The sequence below is a fragment of the Marmota marmota genome, unplaced genomic scaffold, assembly GCF_001458135.2.
Source record: "Marmota marmota marmota unplaced genomic scaffold, marMar, whole genome shotgun sequence".
Lineage (NCBI taxonomy): Eukaryota > Metazoa > Chordata > Mammalia > Rodentia > Sciuridae > Marmota > Marmota marmota.
Genome location: NW_025999842.1, coordinates 26,358,822 through 26,373,927, shown reverse-complemented (window position 1 = coordinate 26,373,927; position 15,106 = coordinate 26,358,822).

Below are 15,106 nucleotides of genomic sequence, written 5' to 3'. Positions count from 1 at the left end.
TTCCTTCCCTTCTTGGTGTCTAAGAACCTCAAAAAAAGTATTAGAGTCTTTGAAATTCCTTGTTGTGGAGGACTGTATTCTTTTGACTCTGCCGTCAGCCTGAGACTGAACCATGTGGATTGTAGATTTATACAAGTTATGTCTGGAAGTGATTCCTGAGTTCCCTCCATTTCTGGAACTTTCCACTTGGTTGTTCCATTTCCAGGTACAGTGTTCTGAGGACACAGCATCAGGATTTGCTTATTCTGAGGTGAATCATAGTGATTTTGCGGTGTCTACGGTAAACCTAGATGTAATTTATCTTTAGTTTACTTAATTAATCTGATAAATCTGAGAGTAACTGCTTTATTACCATGAATGAGGAAATTTCCAGATGGAGTTTGTTTAAATAGTGAGGGTACAGAGAATGTCTCCAGTTGTATTGACCAGAAAGATATCTATCAGAGAAACCTCAAAATGTTCTAGGTTTGTTTCATCTTCCTAGCCAGGGCATCCGAAGGAGAGCATGATTGTCTATAGAAACGTAGTCAGAACAGTTTTTTTTTTTTTTCAGAGAATAGTGATTTTTCTCATGTCTTTCAAGTTGTAATTTTTATTAGAAAAATCACCAAAGTCATAAGTTCTCAGAAAGAGGTGATGCTATATTTATTTATAACAAAAATATCTTCAATAATTTTTTTCCTCTGTGTGTTTTACTGGAGAAGGTTTTTTTTAAATATTATATATTATTTATCCATTCAAAAATTTATTCTCAGGCAATGTTCACCAGCGAGGCGTCTATCAAGAGTGTTCATGGGGTCCTGGAGAGGCGTGTACTTCCCTGACCTGACAAAGCCTGCAATGGGACTTCTGTCTCGTCCTTGTGAAAATGGCGCCCTCTTAATTTGGAAGTGACACTACCAGCCTTTATGTTCACCCCAGTTTTCCTCTCATTCACTGCAATGATGTTTGTCACCTCAGCAAGACATTTATGAAAAACAAGTTCTAAGTGATTAACAAACTAGAGGTGGTCATAGCTTCCCCAGTTCTTTTAAGAGAGAAAAGGGAAACTTGTTTGTATTTCCTAATGTTTTCTCTGCACTATTTTTAATCATTGAATCAATTTTTGTCTCAAAGGACTCATTTCCTAATTCTCTGGCTTTTTCTATTATCCAAGGTATTTTTCTTCTCCTATCTTCCCAATTGTTTTAGTCTGTTTTGTATTGCTATAACCAAATACCTGAGACTGGGTAATTTATGAAGAACAGAGGTCTAGTTCTTATAGTTCTGAAGGCTGAGTCTTCCAAGATCAAGGGGCTGCGTCTGGAAAGGGCCTTCTTGCTGCACCACCCCATGGCAGAAGGTGAAAGGGAGAGAGAGTCCAAGAGAGCACAAGGGGGCTGAGTATACTTTTGTAAAAGCTCACTCTTGTGATAACTAATCCACACCTTTGATGACAACATTAGCCCACTCATGAGGGCTCTCTGCCTCTTTGATAGGCTCTGTCTCCCAACACAGTTGGATTGTGGATGAAGTCTCCCACACTTGAACTCTGGGGGACACATTCAAACTCACAGTGCCAATTCATCCCTGTACCTTGGAATATAGCGGGGGTTATGCTGAATTTTTAGTAGTCCTTCAAAGACCACCTAATCCAGGAAGCTTCCCCTGATTACCTTGGGCTGGATGGAAGGGACCATGCTTTCCAAGACTTCTCAGATGCCTGTTGTGTTTTTCTGTATGTGAATTTTCTCCCTTGAGAGTGTGGTACCTGGATGTCGACCACGTTCCTTCTCATTAGGAAGTGCTGTCCAGGTAGGCAAAGGTAGGAGCTGGGGTTATGAGCACCTGCCAAGACCAGGGAAGTAGCGAAGGCCTGAAGGACCTGCAGGAGGTCAGGGGTCTGTGTATCAGTATGTGTACCGTGAACATGAAACCAGCGGGTTCCAAGCAGGGATCTGAGTCAGAGCCTCAGAACTTGGAGTTTGGAGTTTGGAAGATCAAGTGAAAGGATATCGGGATCAGGTTCAGGGGGAGAAAAGAAAATGCCTAAGTAATTTTCTTGAACCATACCTGGTATGTATTTGAGTCTAAGTGGGGCACATTGTGTGGGGCAGACATTTCTGAGAAGTAAAAAATACCTAGTTGGCTGGGCATGCCTGTAATCCCAGCAACTCCGGAGGCTGAGGCAGGAGGATTGTGAGTTTAAAACCAACCTCAGCAACTTAGTGAGGCACTAAACAACTCAGTGAGACCTGTCTCTAATAAAATACAAAAAAGGACTGGGGATGTGGCTCAGAGGTTAAGTGCCCCTGGGTTCAATCTCTAGTATAATAATAATAATAATAAATCTACTTGGTTGAATAAATAAATGATTAGCATTTGTAAAGATGTTTTCTCTCCGAATAACAGTCAGGACATTTGAATGCAGAGTTGAAGGACTTAACATTACTGAGGATTTATTTTTCAGGGCAGAAAATATGTATTTCCATGCATCTTCACGAGGCATTTTTATTTCTTTCTCATCTTTTACCACTTTAATCAATACACAATTAAAACCTGATTTTCTGTTCAATAAAAAAAAAAAAAAAAAAAAAACCCCAAACCCAAGTTAAGTTGGTTATAGCTTCTCTGAAGTAATCAATATTAATTCTGTATTAGTCAGGGTTTGATCAAAGATGCAGAGCTGCTGTGAGTGATAGGAATAAGGGATCTAGGAGCCTTATCTTTGCCTTTATGGAGGCTGGGGGAGGCAGTCAATGGGTGTCCTTGACCCTACAGTGTCTGGTGTTGAGCCTGAAGTCCTCATGGGTCAGCCAGATGGACATTTGAGAAGGGTATGGATAAGAACAAGGTCAAAACAACGCAGAGCAAGGACAAACAGGGACCCACAAGAGCTAACTGGAAACTGTGTCTCTCTTATCAACTCCAACCTTGATTCTTCTGTGACCTGCAGGAGAAGCTGGCATTCTTTACCAAAAGCTTTGCTTGCACCTAGCCACCTAGCCCAGGATGCAGAGAAACCATTGGAGGAGATCTGGTGGGAGCTGGAGGAGTTGTGGGTCTGGTGCTGTCCTATACCAACAGGCTGGGCCAGCACATCTGCTCAGTGCTCCCCCAGCACTGGCTGTTCAGGGTGTGAAGAATACAGCTACTTCTTCACACCTACCTTCCAAATCTTATGCAAAATATCTCTGTGGCCAACTCTAACCTAGAACAATACAGGAAAAGGAATTCTTGGAAACACAGTTCCTGTTTATCTCAGTGGTTATGGTTAAAAATCCACCACAGCCTATTTCTTGTTGATTTGGCATTCACATGCACTTCTTTTAATCATGTTTAATGCCCAGATAGACAATCGCAGCTTTTTGCCTAACATGATGCAACATGTTACCCTCTCCTGCAAGAGGTCATGAAGCTCTTCATTTTGGGATGATAGTTCCTGTTCTAACTAAGTTGCAATCTTTTGCTATTCTATAACTTAAATTTCCTTAGCAAATGTATAAATATTCACACCAAGTTAATTACCATTAATACTTCTTACATTAGATGGTAGAGGAAGGAGAGAGGATTATTACCTTCTTTAGACATCAAACACTTTTAAACAAAGCTAGACTCAATGTTTTAGTCAGCTTTTTCATTGCCGTGACCAAAAGACCTGACAGGAGCAATTAGAGGAGGAAACATTTATTTGGGGGCTCATGGTTTCAGAGGTCTTAATCCATGGATGGCCAACTCCATTCTTTGGGACTGGAGGTGAGGCAGAACATCATAGCAGAAGAGTGTGATGGAGGAAAGAGGCTCAGAACATCACACCAGAAAGAAGAGAGAGAGAGAGAGAGAAGGAGGGAGGGAGGAGAGAGCTCTGCCCAATAAGCACAAAATATACACCCAAGGGCACGCCCACAATGACCCATCTCCTCCAGCCACACCCCATCTGATTTCAGTTACTACCCAGTTCATCCCTGTCAGGGGATGAATGCACTGATTGTGTTAAGGCTCTCATAACCCAATCATTTCACCTCTAAACCTTCTTTCATTGTCTCACACATGAGCTTTTGGGTGACACCTCACGATCTAAACCATAACACTCAGTGAAACTTTTATTTTGAATGAGATTATGGATGTACTAAACTGATGACTTATTCTTTGAACTCAAGTTGGCTATTTCATTGTGTGTGTATGTGTGTGTGTGTGTGTGTGTGTGTGTGTGTGTGTTGGGAATCCACTCAGGCCTTGCACACTCTAGACAAGTCCTCTACCTCTGTGTTGCCCTCCCAGCACTTTTTTTTCCCTTAAATACTGTCTAATGTGTCCTGAAGGAAATGGGGTTCTCAAGCTAAGTCTAAATTGTTTAGACTTGCAGTTTAGCTTGCTCACATCTAATGAGTTTGCAGTGAGGTCCCCCAACCCAGGTATCTACTTACCTAGGAGAACCGAGAACCATGAGGAAGAACTATTGAACAGAGGCCCCCTGAGGAACAGAGGTAGAAAAATCAGGAGGAAGGGCATTGTTTAAATCAGTATTCTGCAGTTATAACAGAATGCCCGAGAGTGGGTGATTCTTTTTCTTTATTTATTTATTTTTAAATTTATATATGACAGTGGAATTCATTACAATTATTACACGTATAAAGCGCAATTTTTACTATCTCTGGTTGTATACAAAGTATATTCACACCAATTTGTGTCTTTATACATATACTTTGGATAATAATGATCATCACATTCAACCATCATTTCTAACCCCATGCCCCCTCCCTTCCCCTCCAACCCCTCTGCCCTATCTAGAGTTCATCTATTCCTCCCATGCTCCCTATCCCTATCCCACTATGAATCAGCCTCCTTATATCAAAGAAAACATTCAGCATTTGGTTTTTTGGGATTGGCTAACTTCACTTAGCATTATCTTCTCTAACTCCATCCATTTACCTGCAAATGCCATGATTTTATTCTCTTTTTTGCTGAGTAATATTCCATTGTGTATATATGTGTATATACATTTTTTTAATCCATTCATCTATTGAAGGGCACCTAGGTTGGTTCCACGGTTTAGCTATTATGAATTGTGCTGCTATAAACAATGATGTGGCTGTGTGTGTGGGTAATTCTTAAAGAACAGAAATTTACTGGCCCATGGCTCTGCAGGCTGGAAAGTCAAGATCAAGGGGCCATATATGGTAAAGGTCTTCTTGTTGTGTCATAACATGGTGGTAGGATCACATGATGAGTGAGCTTCTGAGAGCAAGAAACAGCCACACTTGCTTTTATAATAAATCCACTCTCAAGATAACAAATCATTTCCTAATCCAAACTCCTGCAATAATGACCATCCAGTCACAAGGGCAGAATCCTCATGACTTAATCTTTCTACCCCCATCTTTCTTTTCCTTTTCCTCTCTAGCTTCTGCATAAGTCAAATATCTGAGTTTGACTTATTATGCTTAACGAGATGGTCTCTAGTTCTATCCATTTTCTTGAAAATGCCATCATGCACTTTTCTCTATGGCAGAATAAAACTCCGTTATGTATATATACCACACTTTCTCTATCCATTCATCCGTTGATAGACACCTACTTAGCTCATACTTCCGAAACTGAGTTGGGCATTAAGTTTCCAACACATGAATTTTGGGGGACCGTTTGTTGCCCACATCCTGCATGGGTGACAACAAAAAGACCACTCAGACACAAAATACCTCTTTTGGGAGTCAGGGACGGCTCTGCGACCTCAGGGGTCAGCTCCCACACTGGAGGGCAAGGGGAGCAAAGGAGGCTAGAGGCAAGAGAACGAGCACACCCGAAACCCCCCTATTTATTGGGAGAAGACATTATTTGAAAGGTGGAGTCTTGCTTGATGGTGTCTTGTGGTCAGCAGATTGATTGACATCTTGGCTATGTGGTGCTATGTGGGATCACATATGAGAGGAAGTCACACTTGTGTCGCACAGCCCAATCAGTATGCAATGCCAGACCAGTCCCCTCATATGCTCAAGTGTACACAGCTCACACACACAGCTCAAGGATGGCTCACAACAACCATTCAAACTACAGCAGGCAGTGTCTGCTCAGCCCAGCCCAAGGGCTTATATCTGGTCTCCAAAGACAAGGAATCTGCAGTCAGGAAAAAGAGGGTATATATAATTTAGGCAGATGCAATTCTGCTTTGGGACTCATGTGGCAAAAGATGACACTGAGCTGGAGAATGGACAGTGTCCTCATTTCTTACAGGACATCCAGTCACAATTATGTAAATGAGTGACCTCACTGCCCCATTTGACCTTTTTAAGGTTTCTTGACTTTGGTAGATCCTGGAGGCAGCAGCCTGGGCAGTAGAGCACAGGTCTTAGGAGAGTGATCTCAGAGGAGATTATACTAAGCTTCCCTAGGTAGCCCATAGAAGTGATAGCACCAAACAGGCTGGGATGGGAAAGACATGCCTTAGATCTCTTTGTGAGGTTCTTCCTGGGGACTCAAAAATTACTGGGGGGTGGGCAGAGGTAAGGATGGGGGCAAGGAATGAGGTGGAATACAAATTTTTGGTGATGGGACAGTTCTGTATCTTGATTGTGGTTGTGTTACATAAATCTATACAGGTGATAAAGTTGCATAGAAACACAAATGAGTGTGTGTAAAATTAGTGTCATCTGTGGGTTGCACCAATGCCAGTGTCCTGGCTTGTACCAGATGTTAGCATTGGGGAAAACTAAGGGTACACAAGACCTTTCTGAACCATTCTTACAACTTCCTAGGAGTTTATTAGAATGCATTAAACAGTCAAAACAAATATTTGGAAGACCACTGAATCAGAGTCTTTAGGGCACAAGTGTTAAAACTCACCAACTTGGGTGCAAATAAACATGATGAAGGACCATCATTTTGGATGAAAACCTTAGGGTCAGATTTTTGAATTTTAGAAAGGAAATATCGTGCATATACTATATTATGTAATATCTCTAGTGATTCTGGGTCAGAACTCTATAATTAAACATATTTCTTCAGCAAGTATCTTACCACTGGAGATACATAAGTAAAAACAACAATAATAACCGGTGGAAACAGTTGAAGAGAGTGTTCAGTTCTTTCAATATTGTAAATAGATCTTTTTTGAACAATAGTTTGCCATAAGACCTAAGGAAATCAAGGAAATAATCAGAGAAGCACACACAGATTTATGCATAAAGATGTCTGTCCACATTAAGATGGGGAACAATAAGAAGTGATTTAAGAATCCAACTGAATAAAGTAACTGCTCAGGTTAATTATATCATAGATTTATTGTGGAATATTATGTAAGTGTAAAGATGGTGTCTTAAAAGAATAATGATATGGTAAATTCTCATTATATGACAGTTGAAATGAGTTTAGAAACTATGTATTCATGTTTTTTTTTTTTTTCATACTAGGGCTTGAACCTAGAAGTGCTTTTTGTTTTCTATTTTGAGATAGGGTCTTACTAAGGAAATACTCTGTGTCCATTAAGTCAAGCACAATAATTAATGTAATACTATAAGGGTCACTTAGGGTATAAGCTAAGTTGATGAGGCTGGCCTCAAACTTGCAATCCTCCTGTCTCAGCCTCCCAAGCTGCTGGGATTACAGATGTGCACCACTGAACCCAACTCAGTATGATTTTATTTTGATAATAATAGGTTTTCTCTCTCTCTCTTTCTCTCTCTCTCTTTGTATGTATGTGTGTTTTCCAGACTGGTCTTGGACTCCTGGGCTCAAGTTAGCCTCCTGAGAAGTGGGACTACAGGTATACACCACTGTATCTGACTCAATTAATTTGAATTTTCATTCATTTATTTATTTTAGTCGTGGTCTTGCTATGTTGCCCAGGCTGGCCTTGAACTTGTGTTCCTCTGGTTTCAGTCTCCTGAGTAGCTGGGATTACAGGCACATGCACTTTTAAGAATAAATTAAAATGTTTTTTTTTTAAGAGAATTTTAATATTTATTTTTTAGTTATCGGCGGACACAACATCTTTGTTTGTATGTGGTGCTGAGGATCGAACCCCGGCTGCACGCATGCCAGGCGAGCGCGCTACCGCTTGAGCCACATCCCCAGCCCAATTAAAATGTTAATAGTGAGTACATCTAGGTGGTGGGAATATGGGTAATTTTTATTTCCTCTTTTATACTTTTTATTTGAAATCTTCTACAGTGAACAAGATGCTTTCAACTTTATAAATAAATGTTATTAATTTTGAGATATGCCAAGAAATGGTGCATACAAAATGTGCGGATAACTAAAATATAGTTGAATTATATTATTTAATTATGACTTCAGGCTTTCGAGGTGTTTAAATAATAGATTACAAACGTTTTAGGGATACACCTTATCAATGTAAATATATACTGAAATGATAACAATGAGAAAATCCCTACCAAATCCATAGACTTTTCTCATGACAACTTTATTATGTATGTGTTGGGCAGTGCAACTTATTTTGAAATTTTTTCTGTTTCTAGAATTTGAGGAAAGTACTGTGTCGAGTAAGTCAAGCATAATAATTAATATGATACTATAATTAATTTTTATTGAAAGATGTTGGGTGCTTTGACTCCCCCCCCCCCATTTAATCCCTAGAGGAGCTATGAAATAGATGTCATTCTCCATTTTACAGATAAGGAAACTGAGTTCCTGTGAAGTTAAGGTCGCTCATCTAGGCTGTCTGACTTCAGAGCCAGGACTTTTAACACTGCAGTCCTCAGGGAAAAGGTTTAGATGGAGTGGCACAGGGGACGAGGCTGGATGTAAAATACACTATGTAGGGGGCTTCACCAGGGAGACCTGGGTAGTGGGGGGCACGGTTTGCCTGAGGTGCAAGGCCTCTGTGGGAGAGCAGCTCCCAGAGGAGAACGGGGTGCACACCGGCTGTGTCATGACTTTGTCTTTTGGTTCCAAACAAATTCCTGTTACACGACCTGCTCGAAGCAATGGCGGTTCCAATTGTGGGAGGTCTAAGCAAAGGTTCTAGAACTTCATCCTTCTGGGAATCACACACTGCAAGCTCTTGGTATTCTGCAGGGCCCTCTCCCTGATTCTGGGATATGGCTTCCCTTTTCCAGGGGCCGCTTGGCGGCCTCTCTCAGGATGGGATGGGCATTATGCTTAGCTGGCTTCTGTCCTTCTGCTCCATGGAGATTCACTCCTCAAGGGCAGGTTTTCTGTTTTCTGCAGGTGTTTTGTAGCGTGCCTGGCAAACAGCCTGCCTGTCCTTCTGGAAGGGAAAGAATGGGTTCTCAGGGGAAGGGCACCTGCTGTGTGTGGTTCAGGAGAACAGAGAGCTGGCCTTATCTCCAGTGACAGGCCATCTAAATGAGGGACTTCAGGCAGCCAACCCACTGTGGGCTATTCTCTCAAGAACCTCTGCCAGCTTCTGCTGCCCTGGACCCTGGCTCTGGTGCAAACATGTCCGTTGTCTCAGTGAGGCTGCTGAGCAGCTCTTCCTCGCCTCTCTACAGGGCCTGACTACATCTCTGTGCGTTTGTTCATAGGCATCCATCTCATCAAAACACACCTCAGCAGTAACAGATACTTAAGTATCTATCTTCCTGCTAAAAACCAACTATATTTCCTGGAGGAAATGGGGCACCAGGAACAGAGCTCCAAAGTGGGAATGGAACTGGGACCAGAAATCGAGCTGCGTTGCTGAGCAGGGGGCTCCGACAGGAGAGGGAAAAAATCTCCTTCTTCCTGTGGGCGGAGAGTCTGGGGGCCTGGGTGCACCCAGGTTGTCTGTGGAAGAATGAAAGATGTTATTTTGAGAAGATAAAACCTCCATAAGAGAGCAGATACCCCTCCCCTCCCCTGGTATTATGTTCCTTAGGGAAGGGAGGAAGGAGAAGGAAGAAGGAAGAAGAGGAGGAAGAAAGCTTTCAACCACATGCTCTGGCCAGGCACCATGTTGGCCTTTAAGAAAATATATAAAACACTGCATGGTCCCTAGCTTGTAGAAGTCCCTTGGTCATCACAGATATTATCATTATTATTAACATTACTACTTAATTCTCACCACACCATAACACAACAAGTATTTTTATTTCCTTTTTTTTGGATGACAAAATTGAGTTTCAGTAAAGAGAAGAAAATGATATAGGTAGGGTCAAAATGTAACATAGCCTGACTCCGAACCCCGTGTCCAAGCCTGTGGTAGTGAGAGGGGAAAGTCACCTTCAGTGTCTGGTAAGGCTGCAGGTGGGGCTGGTAAAGATGGGGTTGTTGAGGGCAGCAGCCAAGTCGGGATGACGCATGGCATTTTTGCCAGAAGTAGTGGTTGAGAAGTGACGCCAGAGAGCCATTAAGATGATGACTTTTGAGTTCTCGCGGAGTTCTCATTGAGTTCCGGTTGAGCTCTCGCGAGGATTCCTGAAGCGTTCGCATTGGTTGGGGAGGTGCCGGAGGAGGGATTTCGGGTTGGTTGTTCCTGGAGGAGCCGTGTGGGTGGCGTTCAGGAGAGTTCCAGGAAGCGTGTGTGGAGTGTGCTGGTGGAGTTCAGAAATAAAGTTTGTTCCTGCTTCAGTGGCTCGTGATTTGTGCCCAGCCAGACTGCGGCATGGGGTGAGGGTGGAGTGGGCACGGGGTAAGGATGGGGAGGTGACAGAGGGAAAGAAGCTCCTTCCCTGGCAAAGCTTCCTAGGGCTGAGCTGCTACCAACTTGGGAACAGGGGACCAAGGTTGGCCAGAGGCAGGGCCCTCCCAGCTGCTCCCCAGGCAGAGGTGGAAAGAGGGTGTTGGACATCAAGGGGACAGCAGCTACTGCAAGAGACATAAGCAGCCTTGGCCTCTTGTGGGTTATACCTGGGGGACTCAGGTAAGCACAGCTTCGGAGTTTTCACTCAGCTCTGGTGCCCCAGAGAGTGAGGTGGGGCTTAGCTCCGAGCAGGTCTGCTGATGGGTGCTCAGCCAGTGACGATGTTTATTTGTCAATATTGTTGCCAATATTCTGATCACTTTTTTTTTTTTAACTTTTACACTTTTAACCTAAAGGAATGTAGAGGAACACAGAATCAAAATAAAAGTTGATTGTCTTTCCAGAATTAAACATGTCAAAACTCTCAGACTTGATCTGCCACTGATGTTCTGACCACATGCCTCTATTGAAATTCCTCTTTGAAAGGAAAGTGGCGTGTACTGTTTATTTTATTTTTTTTCCAGCTGTGGAAATAAAAAAATGATTCACTATGGAAATCTTGGCTGATTCTTGGCTGATTTGTTTACTGATAAATGATTATCCAGGGTCAAGGAAGGGATCCAGAAATCAAACTGCAAGATTAGATTCCTCTGTACGCAGACCATTGTGCTAAAGGGTTAGGGATTACTACAAGGGATGTCCAGTGGAATTGGACAGAAGACAGGAAGAAATGATATGAACACATACAACTGTAACACAGATAGGACCTACTTGCTCAAGCCATGGTATGACCAGAATAGGATCAGAGACAAGAGGAAGGACTTCTTGAAGGGATACTCATGCCATGTTTTGGGAAAGAGAACCCCAATCTAACAGGGATAAAGGAGCCAGGTAACTTGCAGGTCTTGGAGGAGAGCAAGCTAATGTTGAAATCTGTCTCATTTTTTAAAAAATATTTATTTTTTAGTTGTAGGTGAACACAATATCTTTATTTTACTTTTATGTGGTGCTAAGGATCGAACCCTATGCCTCAGGCCTGCTAGGTATGCGCTCTACCATTGAGCCACAACCCCAGCCCCAAAATCTGTCTCATTTTTAATGATACTCTAGTTCTTTTTTTGGTAATAGGATTGAGCTCAGGGGTGCTTTATCATTGAGCTACATTCTCAGTCCTTTTTTTTTAAATTTTAAGACAAGGTCTCATTAAGTTGCATAAGATCTCGCTAAGTTGCTGAGGTTACAAGCCTCCTAGCTCTCAGCCTCCTGAGTTGCTGGGATTACGGGCATGTACCACCATGCCTAGCATTGAGGGATTCTTGAAAGTGGGATTGTGTGTTTCAGGTGGATGAAAGGGTTGGTGATAGAACTCACTAGCTTGTGAGAATGAAGAGGGAGAAACTGTTTCTTCAAGAGTAGAACCCTAGGAAGCTGGGAAGACCTTAAAGAAATGGATTTGGTGTCTATCTAGGCTGTAGATTAGCCTAACAGAGTTCCCGCATCCCAGTGTGGACTGAGAGCAACAGAATGGCTCCCATGCTTCTCAGAAGGAAAGGGAAAGAGTGGCTGGTTTTAATGGACCTACTGGGTGGGAGCAAGGCTGCCATCTGCATGGATGGATGTCCAAGGCAATGTGACAATGGTGATTTGAGTAGATGCCAATCCAATGTGGACAAATGACTGGGGATTAGAGTCTCTCTCTCTCACACACACACACACACACACACACACACACCTCTTAATGCCCTAAATAGATAATCTTGAATGGATTGAGACAAAACTTTTGACTCCTTTGGTGAAATGAAGGATGAAACAGAAGTTAAGTGAAGCTACAAAAAAAAATAATAAAGAAAAATTTTTCCATCCATAAACTAGGATTTATATCTGCTACTCCCAAGTGCTAAATGATAAAGATTGTCTTGGCAGTTTATTTATGTGGGGTTTTAATAGACTTTAAGAAGTATGAATTGAGATCTAGGATTTTGAATGTCACAAGTTTTAGTTCTGATCCTGCTTTTTGAGCTCAGTGTTGCATTCGCATTATTTCCTGAGAAAGCTGAAGAACAATTATTAGAGGAACTCAAGTTTATACGAAGAGCAAAGAGTTGGAAAATCAGCATGGGATGGGTCATGGTCAGACTTGCCTGTGGAAAGCCCCTAAGTGAATGTCAACAGAAAGTTCTTAGCTCCTGTAACATAAGAACAGGTAAAGGGAAGTTGCTTAACATGTAGACCTGGCACAGAAAGAAAGACATTGTGTAAATACTGTGCAGTTAGTGTCTTGGAACCCCCAATCCTAAATCCTACGGAGTGAATAATTGCCTGAAACAGTGATGTAAATGATCTCTGGCAGCCGACTTGCCCCTGTGTTCTGGGTTCCTAGGGCCTGGTAGATTCCTCATGCTATGGGCTGCTGCCCCTTGTGTTCTCCAGGTTAGGAACAAAGGCCGAGAGGCTGGTTGAGGGGCTGGCTTTAACTGTAAGGCCGTGTTTGTGGTCACTTACTTTTTAATACTCCTGCATGAGTAATGTGATGTGTATGTGAACAAGTTAATCCTAATCTGCTTTAACTCTTTAGGATGCATTAATTAGTGGCTAAAACACAAGTTAGTTCTAGTCTGTATCAACAATTTAGATTGCTTAATTCGTATAAAAAAGTGTTAGAATAATTCTTGATTTAGTGGCACCTGCATTTTTTTTTTTTTTGGATGGGAATTATCTAGTAAGACTAATTGCCTTGTATAACTAAGGAATAAAAATTGGCAAGCCCAAGAATTATGCTATCAGTGTAGAGACCCCTGATGTGATATTAAGGATAAGACCACTCCCTCCTTGACTCCTGCCATCTAACCGTAGGAGAGTCCACTCTTTATGTTTGCTTCCAGAAAGCCTGTCCCAGCATTTGCAGGCTGGGGTAAGAATGCAGAGGAGACCCATTTACCATACGTCTAAATATTTAGAAGCTGCCAATCTAGCTAAGAAACTGTAATATAGAATATGTCCTACCCACTTCCTTTGAAAAAAATATATATTCAATGGGACCCAAAATAGCAAGTTTGAATCTAGAATTCTTGCTTCAGAGTTTAGCCAGCTCTTCACCTCAAGTCCCTCTTCTCTGTCCTCCTCCCTGACTCTACCCTGCAGATTAAAGACACTCCGATCTGTATATCCTATTCTATATGAGTCATGCCTCAGGCCTAGGAATCCCAACCATGGAACTCTAATAATTGTCCATCTCTAGGTTTCAGGCCCTGGGAAGAGTACTGAAGTGGGCCCAGGGCCTTTGGGTAGGGAATTCTGGGAACCTGGGTTCTGAAGATTGGTGTAGAATGTGGGGTATGGGCTTTGGATGGACACATCCTCTAACCCCTGTGACTCATAACCCTGTGGGGGGAGTGCCCAAGGAGGGCCAGAGAGAGACCCTTTAAAGGACAACAATTTTTTTTTTTTTGGCTTGGGGTTGCAGAGTATTACAGGAAGAAGAGAGAAAGAGAAGTCTCTTTGAGCCAACGAGTTGTTTTAAGATTAATTTTATCTGGTATTCAACATGGGTCTTGCATTTGATTAAATTTGTCCTGTGCTAAAACTAGCTTTTATTGCAATGGCCCTGCTTGGTGGCCAGCTTGTCAGGGTAGGGACACATAGGCCGTCCTTGTGTCCAGCTACTGATATTTTCTATGGTGGGATCATAACTTTCTAATGCAGAACCTGTCACGGCCCAGGAGTTCCATTTACATCTGCTTATGTCCAAGCTGGACTTGGCATGTGCTGAATGGGTCCAGTGGGAGCCTCTGTCTCTCCTTCCCAAGTTGAAAGTGAGAAAGTGAAGTTCTTTATTTAATTTTATTTTTTGGTACTGGGGATTGAACTCAGGGGCACTTAACCACAAGCCACATCCCCAGCCCATTTTTATATTTTATTTAGAGACAGGGTCTCATTGAGTTGCTTAGAGCTTCACTAAATTACTGAGGTGGCTTTGAACTCATGATCCTCCTGCCTCAGCCTCTTGAGCTGCTGGGATTACAGGCATGCACCACCATGCCTAGCTAAAGTGGAATTCTTTTTCTTTTTCTTTCTTTTTTTGTGGGGAGGTGCTTGGGGTTGAACCCACAGGGGCACTCTATCACTGAACTACAACTCTTGTGCCTCATCCCTTTAAAAGAAAAATTTTTTTATACTCTCTAAGTTACTGAGACTGGCATCAAACTTGCTATCCTTCTGTCTCAGCCTCCAGGGTCACAGGTATTACAGGTGTGCACCCCCACACTCGGCTGAAAGTGCAGTTCTTATGTCAATGGTATAAATTCATGAGCCTAAGGCCCTTCTCTCAGCCCACCATGAACCCCTCAGCAAGACCCTCTTCCCACTGGTCTTCAAGCCTCAGGGGGGTGGTGTTATGGTAGACTCATCCAGCCCCAGCTGGTATGCTGAAGAAGTAAGACTGGGCGAATATGAACCCTCTAGTGTAAGCAAGAGTTAAATTCTCCTTAT